Source organism: Arvicanthis niloticus, chromosome 2, assembly GCF_011762505.2.
Source record: "Arvicanthis niloticus isolate mArvNil1 chromosome 2, mArvNil1.pat.X, whole genome shotgun sequence".
In the NCBI taxonomy this organism is placed as follows: Eukaryota; Metazoa; Chordata; class Mammalia; order Rodentia; family Muridae; genus Arvicanthis; species Arvicanthis niloticus.
Window position 1 is genome coordinate 73063755 of NC_047659.1, and position 16500 is coordinate 73080254.

The 16500-nt window shown below is 35.4% G+C and overlaps 1 pseudogene; it reads right to left on the reverse strand.

The window, feature by feature from the left end:
• Positions 1-13267: 13267 nt before the first annotated feature.
• Positions 13268-14833, reverse strand: LOC117704444 (L-lactate dehydrogenase A chain pseudogene; annotated as a pseudogene).
• Between the last annotated feature and the right edge of the window lie 1667 nt (positions 14834-16500).

Here is a 16500-nt window from a genome sequence, read left to right on the forward strand (position 1 = left end):
GCTACATCTCTATTCATCATATTCTGACCACCCCTAAGTTTTACTAGGCATAAATAAGAATATAGGTAGATGCTACTTGAATAACAAATTTTGAAGGATGTAAAACATCAGAAAAAAGTACAATGGATCTCAAAAAAGATTTTAGCTGGGGAAAAATATGAATCATTTATAAAGTTAAAACATGGGGCTAGGGAAATAGCTCAGTTGGTAGTATGTCTGCAGTAAAAGCTTGATGACTAAGTTAATCTTTAGCACCCAAATAAAACCACAGCTATTGTGTCATGTATCTATAATCCCAGTACTGGGGAAAAAGAGGCAGAGGATCCAAGGAGCTACATGGGCAGCCAGCCTTCAGTGAATTCTAGTTCTGAGTAAGAGACTTTTTTTTAAGACCAAGGTTGACCAATCTTAAAGAAGCCATAATTATCTATTTGTCTCTAAACACATGTAAACACACAAACACACACACTTACACACATTTAAGCATACAACATATATGAATACCCATACTAACTGAAAGTTTTATAGACATGTACACATTAAATAACTGTACAAGCCTTAAGTGGGTTAAAAACATTTTAGAAAAGATTAATGAATACTAATTCAATAAAACACAAATGCTCTGAAAATGTTAAGCTTTAATTAATTGATTAATTAATTTTTATCTGATAAAACCTTATAAACCTTTACCTTACAAAAAGTACTATAAAATAAATTATTAGAATGAAAATGATCTATGTTCATAGCCTCATCAAAAATGGACTGATGTAGGAAAGTGCTTCTAACCCCTCCATGCCTCTCATAGCTTCACTCTCATTCCTCCGGATAACTCATAACTTTGATGATTTGATTTTTTATTATTATTATCTTTAATCTGTTTTTACTATTCAGTCGTTATTCCCCTCTCGTTCTGCCCTCCAATATTCCTCATCCTATTCCTCCACCCCAGTCTCCAAGATGATGTCCCCACACGCAAACCCCACCCCCACTCCCCGCACACACACTACCAGGCCTCCAGGGGACCAGGAGTGAATTCCTGAGGGCCAACAGAATGAATGGAAATATACAACCTTGAAAGGAGGGTGGTAGAGGGACCCTCTAGAATGATCTGAATTTTTAAACAAGCATTTTAACCCTAACAAATGAGAGCCTCTTTGTTTATATGGATGTGTCTAACTGGCTTGATTTTAATAAGTTATTTCTGTATCTTGTGCCAAAAAGCCTTGGCATTTGATCTTGTTAAAAAGGATACAGACTCAATTTCAGTATCCATCATGAATACACAGAAACACTCTGACTAAGCAGGTGAGGAGGCTACAAGCAAAAGAAAAAATGAAAAAGTACAAAGACTTTAGAAGTTACAACCTTGCTTTTTGATCATGAAAATTGCTGCCTGATTCTTTCACTTTTAAGTAATGGTTTTGTAAAAGACTTTGATGGCAGGCCATATTCTTTAAGAGTGTATTTATATCATTTTGTCATTGACTTTTCCTTTATGCTTTAAAAAGGTAAATGTTACCTAAAGGGAAATTCTTTTAAACTGAGTTTTTTATTTCTACTTCTGAAAAAAAATCATTATTGAAACTCTAAAAGCCATAAAAACATGATTTAACTGATGAATTTTAGAGTAATTCACTTTCCACTTTTTACATTGTAATTTCTTCACAGATACTGAAGAAATTACAGATACAGATAGGTGAGATTAGCTCATTGACTTCACAGTGGTATTTCTAGTAAATACATTAAAGCAAATTGTCTTTATTTAATACTGTGAAATAATGAATATATGAATACTTATACTAACTAAATAAATACAGTTTCTACATATATACATATACATTATACATATACATATATATATTTTCACATGTTCCTTTACATATGTATGTCCATGTCTGCATAGTTTAAATGTGCATATGTATTTTGTATGACATATAACTGTGAATGGGCAAACTAAAACAAAACCATTGCTAATGATGGAATGCTTAACTTATCTACACGTAATTCCTTAAACTTTTTCATAAATTTGAAATAGTGTTTGTTCCACTGTATTATACTCTGCACAGATCTTTTCTTTCATGTGGTGAGGATTTTTATCAGGTTCTGTAAAGACTATTTTATTTTGATTAATGGTAGCAGCTAGGTATATGTAACACATATAAGTGAAACAAATATTTGTTATTGATATTGCACCATCATAACACAATTCCAGTCTCCTGTGCTTTGCTTTTTTTCCTTCCAGAGTACTTGTAATTTTTTTTCATTCCTAGTACATAAGTCAGTACATAGTTGTTACATAACAAAGTATATGCACACATTCATTTTTGTAACTTTCTGCTTTAAATTATAAACTGAAAAGTAGAGGAGCTCCCTTTGTATACATCCTACTGTATACTAAATACCATTACATTCACTACATATTCACGACATTGATCAGTGATTCTGTGTGAGGGAATAGTAAGGACAGAAGCAAAAGCTCTATAGTCTTTCTTTAAAATTGCTGGTTACGTATTATGGTAAACACGTAAATTACCTGGAAATCAGACTGGCTACCCACAGTAAGTTCCAATCACAAATCAAACAACAAAGTCCTTTAGTTTTTACTTGTACAAACTTGTGGAGTTTATTTAATCCCTCTGATACCTCGATACTACATATATAAATTATTCTATTAGTTACAACATATAAGTCGTTTGGAATCACTCTATATAGACGGTCAACTTGTGATGGGTCAGCTGACAGCCACACTAAACTGTTATCTAAGAAAAGCTAAGCTAAGAAAAATTGAATAAAATTGTGATCTTCCATAGCTGTGGAGTCCTTGATACTCCTGTGTGAAGGCCACATTCCTTATATCATAATTATTTGTCCAACATCAATTTTCTGTGAGCACATTATACTTCACTTTCATTTCTTCATAATTTATTTGGATTTTTGTTTTGTTTTGTGTCTAGGACAAGATCTTATTATATAACTGATACTAATCTCAAACTTACAAATCTTGTGCCTTATCCTGAGTGTTGGGATTATAAGACTATAGACTTTTACCATGCATTATAACTTAATTTCTAAAAGACATTTGGAAGTCCACCAGTCTTTCCTCATTTTATTGTCTCAATAGTACTTCCAATGATTTAACAAAATACTTTATTTTTTCTTCAATGCAATGTGTCATTGACCAAACCAACTTCTACAATATGTATATTTTTTTAAGGCTAGGGAGTTGTGTACTGGGGTGTCACTACATTTCATGTTTTGAAAGTGTATGGTACATCACCTCTGTGAGTGTGTGTGTGTGTGTGTGTGTGTGTGTGTGTGTGTATAAAGTATCTAATTAACTTTCTTTACTTGTGTGGAAATGTAGGCACCAATATAACAATAGCGTTTTCAAGAGTACACAGCTAACAAAGAACACAAAAAGGAATCAAAGTAAAGTCATCTACTTTTTGTGTCAAGGAAAATCATGCACTTTTTAAACTAAGTAAACTTAATATCTGTTTTTCAAGTTTTTTTAGACAGTAGCACAAGCAGGGAACTTTGAATTACTACTGTACAGTCATGTGTGTAAGATTGCAGACATAATTGTACCACATTTAATCATCAAAACCTAAATGGAACAGAGGGTTTTATTTTCTTGTTTTGTGACTAAGACTAGTAATTTATCATAATAGTGTGACCTTCTAACACAACAAATTTTAACAAAGAAGGAAAAACAAAGAAAAAGGCAATGTGTCCTGATCCACAATTCAAATAGTTTTGCACAGTTTACCAAGTTCTTCAAAAAAAATACAACTTAAAACAGTAGAGCAGATTACAGTATCTTATGGAGGAGATGACTCTTGCTTTGTGGCCCCTATCAATGATAATTTATCTGTAATTGCCAGAGCTTCAGGCACTCTCTTATATAAGACATGTATGAGAGCATGTATGGAGGCAGATACATTGATGTGTGATCTCATTTTTGGGATAGGTACAAAGGTATCCATGGAAACAGGTATATCAAGGTAGAAATGACCTTAGGTATGACACATTAATGTTAATACTAGAAAATCAGCCTGTGTTTTAATAAGGAAGATATATCTATGTTCATACATCCTAATTTAAATATTTGAGCAATTTGCAGCCTAAAACGTTCTGAAAGGATATATTTTTCTGGTAGTAGTAGTAGCTGATAATTATCTTGATGTGTATAAAATACATATTACATCAGTAACTATTATCATTAAAATATTGCATAGTGCTTCTAGCTTTTTGCTCGAAATCATGATTTTTAGCAATCTTTCAAACTCAAAGATTCTAGGAACTATATATCACGGTCAAAGAAGAAAACCACAAATTTATCAACTGTCTTTATTTTATTCATAATTTCTTCAAATGAAAAATAAACATTACATTTTATTATTTTTTTAATATTTAAAACTTCCACACTGTCTTCCCCAAAACTTAAATTGTCTTTGTGTGAGGTTAGGATCTTTAGAGTACCACGGACTGTAATTCATAAGACCAAATAATGGTAATGTTTTAAGTATTGCAATGTATTTTTTGAGGTTTCATACTAGATTCAGTCATTATTTATACACACTGCTGTGTTCTCATTGTTTTGACTTTTTCTTTCTTCATGTTTGTTCCTATCCCGTGAAGTTGTGTCTTGCTTCACAGAGGCCTTGCTATATTTCTTTTATTAAAAATAGAATTTTATATAATATATTTGCATTATGGTTTTCCTTCTCATATTCCCTCCCAGTTTCTCTCCACTTCCTCTCCCATCCTGATTTACTCTCATTTTGTTTCTCAGAAAATAGAGGCATCTATTGAATAATAATAAAATATACTAAAATTAAACCATCGAAATGGAACAAAACTAACAACCAGAAGGAAAATAGCCCAAGAAAACACATAAGAAGTAAATATAGAATCAGAATTCCACTCATTTGCACTCTCAGGAATCATATTAACATATAAAACCAGGTGTCATATAAACAAAGGACTTGTAGGGTAAAAATTAATTAATTGAAAAATAAAAAATTAATTTAATAAAAATTATTAGAGTCAAAAAATCCTGATATCATATTATAAGACAAAGAAATTGCAAAACAATCTATTGAGTTTGTTTTCTGTTGGCCTACACATAAGAGTAGTTTGTTTCCCTAGTGAGATTCCCTCTGAGAAAAAGTTTTCATTTGCAAAAGTTATCAATTAGAGATTGCTTTTAGGTTTAGAATGGAGGGTACCATCTGGTGCAGACCCATTCGGGCCTTATATATGATGTCTCTGTCTCTCTAAGTTTATATTTGCTTCTAAACACACCCTGCTATGTTTAGGCCATTTTTATATTTTATAAAAGTGGTTTTATTTTTGGTTGTGTGTTTAGTCTTTAATGACTGAGCCATCTCTCCATTCCCCCTATGTAAGAGTTAGGAGAAGACTAGATGGAGCTGAAGGGGATGGCAACCCCATAAGAAGAAAAACAGTATCAACTAACCTGGACCCCTAGAAGCTCACAGGGATTAGTCACCAACCAAAGAGCATACATGAGCTGGTCTGTGACCCTGGCTCATATGAAGCAGAGGACTGCCTTGTCTGTCCTCAGTGGAAGAAGATGTACCTAATCCTGTGGAGACTTGATGCCCAGGGAAGAGGGTTGTGGGTGGTGGGGTAGGGGTTGGTGGGTGGGTGAGAGGGGTTTGTGTAGCGAGCAACCTCTCAGAGGCAAAGGGGAAGGGAGATGGCCCGAAGAACTCTTGGGGGGAGGAACAGGAAGAGGGGCAACATTTGAAATGCAAATAAACAAAACAATTAATAATAAAAAAAAAAGGTGATTTTTCTCCTTGTGTTGGATACCCATGTTTTTGTAAACTCATCTTAAAGAAAAGTTGAAAAATATTCTTGCTGTGAAAAGGAGAATAACTGACTCATGTATAAAAACTTTGTTACACTGTGGCATTATAAGGGTGTTCTCTATGTTTTATTTAGAAATAGCTGAGTGGAGTTAACAGGCAACAGTCCAGATTACCTTACATGGATAGCTGGTTTTCAAAACATCAGAAATCCTTAGAATTGACATGACAAACATTTCAGTATTAATGTTCATTTTCATTAGAGACCTGTCTGCTCTGGACAGCTTCCTATATTGAATTCTAAGAAGAAATTGAGCATCGTTGGAGTTACTCCAGTTGTGGTGAGACAGCCACTAGGCAAGAATTGCCACTTTCCTTCTACAGACAAATTACTGTCCAGAAAAGGACATACTTGCAGAATAGTCAACTGATTATATCTGCCTAGACAGAGTAATCAGCCCTTAATAATTCTGCAGCACTAAGGTCTGTCAGATGATCCTGGGCCAGAAGGCAGAAGAACAGATGCTCCAACGTTTTGAAGTAGAGCGGGTGTCCAGGTGTTCAGAGGTCTCTATAAATTGGCTAAGTTTTAGAAACTATGATTTGTGCTTCCCAAAATTATAGTTAACTCAGTCATTCTGGATTTCTGATGGGGTTGAAAACATATAGCTATTGACCTTAAGAGAAAAGACTTGAGTGGATGATCATCAGCTGACATTCATCCTAAAGCCAGGTTCAGAACTACATGTTTTAGTTAGAATAGATGACAGAGGAGCTGGTTAGTCAACAAAAGGATGGACTGGGTATTAGGACTATCCTGTACCTCACTGGTACAAATTGGCATAATTATGTTCTAATTGTATTTTGAGAGAAAAGTTTCATTTTAACAGGAAGGGTGATGTGTAGGAGGAGCTAAGGTAGGAGGAGTACTGAGAAGAAGAAAAGGATTAAGAAGAGGAGAAGAAGAAAGAGAGGAGAAGCTAGATGAAGTAAGAGAGAAAGAGGGGGGAGACAGGGAGGAAGAGGTTCAAGTATCTCCACCAGTCAAAGATAGTTGTTATACCTAGGTTGGTCAGTGGGTTATACCTCTGATTGAACAATTCCAAACTTATAAAGCCTATGATTAACATTTTTTTAAAAAAATGTATAAATGCAAAAAGGAAAAGGGGGCATGGGATAGGGGTTTCCTAAGGGGGGTGGGGGGGAATGGGGAAAGGGGATGCCATCTGAAGTGTAAATAAAATATCTAATAAAATATATATATATATATATATATATATATATATATATATAAATTTCCAGCAGCTGAGGAAAACAGATGCAGAGTCCCACAGTCAAACATTAGGAATTCTTGTGAAAAAAAAAATTGTGGAGAAGGATTGAGGAACCCAAAGGGCATAGTGACTCCACAAGAAGCCCAACAGAGTCAACTAACCTGGAGCCTTAAGACTCCTAAAGAAAAACCACCATACAAAGAGCATACATGGGCTGGACCTACTCCCACCCCTGTGCTCCCTTCATATATGTAGCAGATATACAGCTTAGTCTTCATGGGTGTCCAACAGCAGGAGCAGGTGTTATCACGGACTGTGTTGCCCACCTATGGATCCCATTCCCGTAACTAGAATCAACTTGTCTGTTCTCAGTTGGTGAAGATGTGCCTAGTTCTGCAGTAACTTGATGTGCCAGGCTAGTTTGGTATCCAGCAAAAGGAGTTGCCCCCCTCAAAGAAAAGGGGAGGGGAAGCAGCTGTGTGAGTGGGGGACTGCGAGTAGAGGGTATGCTGTGACTGGGTGTAAAGTGAATAAATAAATAAATAAATAAATTTAAATATCAATTTAAATATATATATTTTTTAAAATTTCAAGGTTGACTAATAGAAACTCCTTTTCTTCCTCTGAATTTATTTCCATCTCCTTTATTCTTCCAGCATTTAGCAGCAGCTTGAGGAAACAAACTCTCAAGATTTTTACAAGTTTCAACCTTTTGGCAATACTCCACATAGTGATTATTCTCATGGACAGGAGATTCTTTTCAGTCAATCTGAATAATTGAATCACAGACATTTAGAAATAACATTAGAACTGATAAGTTAATGGAGAAAGATTGAAAGATTAAGCTGTAACAGACGAAAAAGACAGAAATACTTTCAGAGCATCTTATAATGTATGCCTGTTCTGTGACCCCAGGACAGTAAAGATCAACATTGGAACTTTTGTAGGAAAGTAACAAGGGCAGTTCATACATTTGAGAACTCAGCATACAACTACCCTGTTAGATAAACTCCCTAAGAAATATTTTTATTCAAGAATTTTAAGCAACCTTAAATTTAGGACAAATAAGTTCTGTAAGAGAATAGAAAATGGCTAGATTGTATTTGAGTCATATATTTGTGTTCCCTGGGGTTCTTTATGTTTTCAGAAACAACTTTGTTCTCTCAAGAACAGTTCCTGTTGAGATGAACAAAGTTTTGTGTTAGATTTTACAATGATGTTTTTTCTTCTCACCACTGAGGGCACCAGGGTCATTTTTCTGGAAATCTCCCTCATGACCAGATGAAGTGCGTCTACACAAAATACAAGTATGCTAAAATGACTGAGTTTTCCTAAAAATCTCTCTCAGAGTCATCCACACTGAGCTTCCAGGAATCCATCAGTTACAATTTAGGTTTTCTTACCTTTTTCTTACCTATTGATACCTGTGGATTTCTCACAGTGAATTGTGATTATCTGTAACTCACCTATCAACCTTTCTAGCTTGACAATTAGTAGAATTCCTTGTTTAGGTACTTGACTTATTGCTATAAGAAATTAGGCCTTGCTGTTGTTAAGTTGAAGTCGTGATTTGCAAGCTTTTTATATACCACACAAGAAACTGAAAATTTGAGAATCTGGACATTATTAGCCAAACAGGATACTGCCAAGAAAAAGCATGCATGGGTTATTTTAAACATAGCTAAAGCAAAGCAGAATTTAAAAAATAAATAAATAAATAAATAAATAAATAAATAAATAAATAAATAAAAAGGATTTCTACCCTGATTATCGGATATAGAAACATGTCTTTCTGGTCAGCTTTTATTTGTATTTTGAGAAAAGAGAATTTTTCCAAGGAAGGAAATTTCATTTAAGAGACCAATGAATTAAATAGTTATCAAATGCCTTCTTTATTATTCACAGATGAGCATACCTTCACATAAATGTGCACCCACATCCAAATAACCTATAGGTGAGTACACCTGTACATATAAAAAAACACATATAAACACACACATGTCAGGTTTGATAGAAAATTGAAAACATCAGCACCATCATCATCACATTCATCTTTGTTTACATCAATGTATTGTTTTACAAATTTAGTTCCATGTGTGTTTTGTGTTTCTTTTTTATTTTTAAATTTTAAATTTTGTTAAGTAAAGTAGTACTTTTCTTCTATTTTTTTTTTTTAAGTACTTTATACAGGGTTACTTTAGAATTCTTTATTATTATGTAAATTTCTCCTTTGTCAATGTTATGCATGAATACAATGCATTCTAATTATTCTTACTCCTCCCTTTCTCTCTCATCCCTTCCAACCTTTCTGTTCCTCTCTTCAAATCACTGAAATTTGATAGAAACTATGATGAGGTATATTAAAATAGTATGATCTTATGTATCCTTCCAGAAAGAACGATGTTATAAAAATAACAGTTTTGTCAGGACTATAATTTGCTAAGGACATTTAAATGAACAGAAGTTTGAACAATATTGTTTGTAATCAGCAATCAGCTATGCAGCCTGTCCTAACATGTTACAGACAAGGGTCTGCTGAATTGCACTTGCTGCATATTGTTTTCAGTAAGAAATATGAAAACAGCATTATATGACGTACATGCCAACCTTTTCAAATACGATCAGAGCTGTTCCAAGCCAAATGCTCAGTACATTAGTTTGCTACTGTGGCAACAAAAGTTCTGAAGTGAATTACACTACATTTTCAGTTAAATTTGGCACACAGTTTTATGTTTTTCATCTATGATAGAATGGGCTTGTTGTGTTGCAGTTTGTGGAGAGGCCACAAATCCTTCTAGGAACACATGGCAAGGGACACATCACACATCATGGCAAGCACACACACACAGAGGAGGAATGGACCATCTCTCCTCCAAAGGAACACCCCTTAAGAATAGAAGACCTTCTATTGGGCTCTCTCAATTAAAGATTTCATCATTTCCTAGTAGAGCAGTAGAGCCAGTGGCTATGGGCCAAGCGTTAAAGAATTCAGTACAGGAGAATTTAGGGAGCACATGTCCAAACCATAGCAAATATAGTAAAGATACATTCCTCTAGAGAAGATACACAGTATAACTTTATTTTAATCTTAAAACTTGACATAACAGCTTTATGGTAATCATAATCATATATTATTATAATTATCATCTGCTTTATTTGATGATTAAATGTGGGGTCATTATTTTTCTTACACTTAGCTCTTATAACAGTTCTTGATTAAAGTAACTACAGAGCAAGTTCATAACTAAACATGTGATATATGCTTCAAAAACAGCAATATAATGTTCTTGTATGCCTCTTTGATGTGCAAATAATACCAATACTCTATACACATATGAACATAAATGTTTATACTACTGTACCAACCATTATTTTTGAGATTCTTACTAATTCTGTTACTTTTCACAACATGCTTACAGAGGTCACACAACTGCTTTTAGGAGTCAGTGCTCTCTAATATGTACAACCTGGGAATGAAACTCAGATCATCAAGGAGCAGGTACATTTAACTGCTGAGTCATCTCCATGCCTCATAATCACTTACCATTATTGTTGTCATTGTTGTGTATTGATGAATTTTCTATTGTTATGAGTGAAAACCAGAGAGAACAGCTTAAAGACGGAAGAATTTATTTTTGTTCAGTGTTTCAGATGGTACAGTCTATGAAGGTTTTGCCTTATATACTCAGGCAAAACAAAATAAAACCAAAACAAAAAGCATCATGGCAAAATGCTTGGTTGGGTCTATTTTCCTTATAGTGTATATGGCATAGAAAGCAAGAAGGAACTGGACCACAGGTATATAGGAAATTATTTATTTCTCCCAATGAAGACCCACCCACTAAAGTTTACAGAAGCTTTAGAGCATAATACCACCAATTAAAAACCAAATAAAAAATACATGAATCTCTGTGAGGTGCTTTATAGTTCCCCCATGAAAAGCTGCTATTATTTTCTTCCAACATAATACACACACACACACACACACATATATTGCTTCTGTCAGGTATTACATCACAGCACTGGCAAAGGTAACTAATTAATTGTGGTTCATAATTATAATATTGAGGTTTACAATTGTTAAATTTATTGACCAAAGTTACCTGATGAACAACGACTAACTCTCTGGTTAAAAATGCATTTCAATCAAGTGTCTAAACTTGAGTTTTCTCATAATAGCCTATAAACATGGAATCTTGCATACTTTAACATATCTATCAGCAAGCTAATGAAGTCATTCCTAGCAACAATCTTGCTTTCTCACAAAAATGGACAAATTATTTTCTTCTTAAATCCTTTTATTTGGATTGTTTCTAGTCCAAGGCTGATATTATGAAATCGCAGATAAAGAATAGGCCTTTATTTCTTCTCTCTGATGTGTTCTCAGAGAGGCAACTCTATATGTACTTGACCTTTTCAAGGTGCTGCAGTTTGATTGGATGGCTGCCTCTGTTATCACCTTTTACAGCCTCTACTTTATGTGAGAAATCAGGGTGGATTGGGGAGCCAATCAAATATAGAATATTGAAAAGGTTACAGCAGTGCTGCTGCAGACTACAAGCTTTCCCTGACTGCAATGGTTATTAACATTCAGGTGCCTCATTCCAGTGACAAAGATTGTAATAAGAACAGATGAGGCCAAGGGATGAATTTGATCCTTTTGACAATGATCAGGTAGGAAGTGGTTGAATCTGGAGGTCTACATCACCCATTCTCTTGTTACTGAACAGCCTGTTAATAATCATGTGAACTGACTTCAGGGTCGTGAATGGGGGCCACATTGACATAAATCAGTCCTAAGGGTGCATCTTCTTGTACACTGCTATGGGCCACACTTTACTATTATAATTGCCTTTTTCTGTGCTTTCTCTCTCTTCTCCTATTTCTGCATGGCATTTAAAAATGAAATTGGCTTTTGAAATACTGGCTCCTTTTTTTTTTTTCTATTAGAATGCAGGCTTTCTAAAAGAGCCAACCAGAAATGCCATGAAGTGGTTGGTAAAAGAATATCTTAAAGTCTTATTAAATATGTAATAAACCTCACTACTGAAAGCAATAAAGGATATTAAATTCAAATGGCACAGGTATCATCTCATGTATGAAGTCTAATTTCTATTACCTGAAAAAATACTGCATTTATTCATTTTTCGAAAAAGCATGTAACTAGGGATACTTTTATATTATATTTTGTTAAAAGAATTGCATAAAGTTTTAGTCATTTGGTTGATTTTCCAAACTTCAGTATCTGTTATATTTCAAAATGCTTTGCAAAATGCCAGAAGATCAGCATTACCTGAGCAATTTACATTACACTGATAATTTCTTACATTCTTGTTAAAAGAACTGACAAAACACATATGTTTGAGGCATGGCATATTAAGCTATACATATATTTTAACTGATGACACTTCTAAAATACCAGATTAAAGCAAAAAAAAAATCCAGTATTTTAAAATATCTTAGACTATTCAGTGAAACCAAAGTACAGTGTTCTACATTTTCCCATATAACAAAATAATTCTCTGCATTCCTAATAAAGTACATGTTTTCTGATTAAATTCTAGGAGCAATGCATCTTTTGTCTGCCATATGTTTGTAGCTGCTTTAAGGAAAAAATTTATTTTCTTGTAGTTTAATTAAAGGTCAGTTTAGATGGTTTTCTTTTCAATACTTTCTGATATTTTCTAATTGCTGTGAACGTATGAATGTCCCCACTGTTGTGCCTGAGTTCAGATGTTCATTGTCATCTCTTCCTCATAGCTGAGGATCTTCTTTTAAATCCAGGGCATCCCAGCATGTGGAAGTCACACAGGATTGTGCAAGCAGCTCCAAAGCTGAACAACTTCTTGCTAATGTTACTATCATAAAGTAAAAAGAAAAAATAGCAATCTTTAAATAAAAAATGTTTCACCTTCAGAAGTCTCAACAAGAAACAAGAAAAATATCTTTGGGTTTTCTCCAGTGATATTGAAAACTCCAACTCACCAAATTTATGATGGTACCTCCTATGCCTTGTTCTAATCAAACATTTTCCATTTAATTCTATTTCTTCAAAATTGAGATAGCATGTTTAGTGCTATGTACCCATACTTAAATTCTTTAGGGTGATCCCATGAACACAGAATTCATAGTTATTATCTGAATATTCTGAATTCTTTTTTTTTCACTGTTCAAGGTTTATTTGGTGTTTTTGTTGGCATGACACTTGAGTGGTTGGTTCCATCATCCATATGCAGACCTTACATTTCACATAATATTGCAATGTACACTACACATATAATACATAAAATATCCTGTAGAACAATTATGCATAAGATATGTATAATGGACTTACACACTGGAGCCAGGTTATGACTAACTGGGAACTCGTTGGCCGAGGCATGTTTGGTGAGAGTGCACAGGGCAGCAACGCAGCAAGCAGGCTCACAGGGTAATCGAAGCCTGCACACAGTTGGCAGGGTGTCTTAGAGACAGTGGGACTGTCACACTAACCAGGTTACCACTACACAAGTACCACTTGGCAGCAGGGTAGAGCTGTGGGAACTGAGCCTTTTTCCCCAGACCACCTCAACACAATTGTACTAAACACAGCTCAGATGAGAAGTATGTGGTCTCCATAAAAACCCTGCTGCAGCCTCGACAGTGAAGTGCTAGGACACTGGGAAGATTTTAGAACTGCAGCTCCTTCTGGATTCCCCAGAGGGTATCTGCACTCTTCTTCAGGCGGGCCTCTTCCTCAGGAGTCAGTGTCACCTTCACAACATCTGAGATTCCATTTTGTCCCAGGATACATGGCACACTGAGGAAGACATCATCATTGATCCCATAGAGACCCTTAATCATGGTGGAAATGGGATGCACCCGCCTAAGGTTCTTCATTATGCTCTCGGCCAAGTCTGCCACAGAGAGGCCAATGGCCCAGGACGTGTAACCTTTCAGCTTGATCACCTCATACGCACTGTCCACCACCTGCTTGTGAACCTCCTTCCACTGCTCGTTGTCTGCATCAGTGCCCAGTTGTGGGTTCAGAGACTTCAGGGAGACGCCGGCAACATTCACACCTCTCCACACAGGCACACTGGAGTCGCCATGCTCTCCCAGGACCCACCCGTGACAGCTCAGCTGGTGAATTCCCAGCCTTTCTCCCATCAGGTAACGGAACCGAGCTGAATCCAGGTTGCAACCACTTCCAATAACTCGGCTTTTGGGAAAGCCACTGATTTTCCAAGCCACGTAGGTCAAGATATCTACGGGATTTGAGACAACAAGCAGCTTGCAGTGTGGACTGTACTTCACAATGTTGGGAATGATGAACTTGAAGATGTTCACGTTCCGCTGGACCAGATTGAGCCGGCTCTCTCCCTCTTGCTGACGGGCTCCCGCTGTGATAATGACCAGCTTGGAGTTCGCAGTTACAGAATAGTCTTTGCTGGAGACAATTTTTGGTGTTCTAAGAAAAAGGCTGCCATGCTGGAGGTCCATCAACTCTCCCTTTAGCTTGTCTTCTATGACATCAACAACGGCAAGCTCATCTGCCAAGTCCTTCATTAAGATACTGATGGCACAAGCCATGCCAACAGCACCAACCCCAACAACTGTAATCTTGTTCTGGGGGGCCTGTTCTTCCTTAAGAAGATTCACAATCAGCTGGTCCTTGAGGGTTGTCATCTTGGACTTTGAATCTTTTGAATCTTTTGGGACTGCTAGTGCACGATTGGGGGGGGGGGGGGGGGCGATGGGCCAGCAGCAGCTGCGTGGCCTGGGCTCTGCGACAGTGGCTCCAGCACACCAATATTCTGAATTCTTAATAATGAACGCTGAAATGATATTAGTAATAATTGTAGCAGGTATCTTTGTCCTGTGGATGTTAACTTTGTCTTCTTGGATGAACTTGTTTTACCTTTTATTTGTGGATCATATAATAAAACAAAACATTATTCATAGTCTGTGTTTCATTTTTAATCAACTGAAACAACTCAAACTAGTTGAAAAGCAGTACTGGAACATGAGGTCATCGAGCCATAGCGTTACTAAATTTCTTGTTCCTTTTAAAAACTGTTATTAGAATTTTGTATACTCTGTCTCCATATCTTAGTAATATTTGTTCTGTGCTTATTTCACTCTCTAAAAAGACCTTTCTATGTAATGGCAAAAGATTGTATTCAGATATTCATCATTGTGACCAATTTCTAACATATGCTATTTAAAGGAGTGGGTATTTATTTTACTCATAGTTTCAAACAATTTGTTCATGATTATTTGTTCCATTGATTATAGTGAGGAATAACATCAAGATTATATGGAAATGGAAGGTATTTAACTCCTGAAAGAAAAAAACAAACAAAAAAGCAAAGAAAGAAGCAAAGAAACAGAGAGAAAAAAGAAAGAGAAGAAAGAAAGAAAGAAAGAAAGAAAGAAAGACAGACAGACAGACAGACAGACAGACAGAAAGAAAGAAAGAAAGAAAGAAAGAAAAAGAAAATATGAGGAAAACTGAGACACTGAACAACATATAAGTGCCTACTTCTTCCTATTAGGATCCTATCTAAGATGTTTGGAACTTTCCAAAATAGAACAATTACCTATGACCAAGTATTGATAACACAAGCTGTAGTGGCATTTTGTATTTAATTCATAGCACATATCTACCAGATACATAAGAATATTAGAGTGAAAATTGCAAATTACAAGACTGTGGAGTGATTCCTCAAAAATCTGGCCTACTGTTTCAAGGTGATGGCAAATTTAGGAGGTCAGGTCTTAGGGAGGACATTAGGTCACTGGGAGTCTGTACCTGCATTAAAAATCAGAACCATGAACTCTTCTCTCTCATATTGTTTCTTAGCTCTCGGGAACTTGTACCTTTCTCTCTCTTCTTGCTTCTCAATTTCCATTGTATCAATAAGTCTTCTTTCTCATGTGTTCCTACCAGAATAGTCTGAAATGTCACAGGTCCAAAGCAATGGAGTCAAATAAACATGAATTGAAACCTTCATGAGATGACATTTATCTTCTTTTTAAGCTGTTTAGCTCAGGATTTAATATTATAAGAATATAGAGCTGATAGTATCTTTTGTAAATCACTAAGACAAAAGTAACAAGTCATGACCACTCTGGTTTAGCTTTGGTTATAGACCCACTTCAGAAGTTATTTCAGGAGTCATCATCAAAAAGGCTTATAATCTCATTCTGCATTGTATAATTAATCTAGGAAAGTATAGTATACTGGTATGAATAGTTTGCACCTATTTCTTTTGAGATTGCTTGGCTAAACCTTAGAGAAACTTTTAATAAGGTACCTTGCAAGAGAAAAATGTATTTTTTCAGATCTGTTTGTAAATAAGTTAGTGATCTTGAAGTTTAAATATTATCCTAGATAACCCTAAATA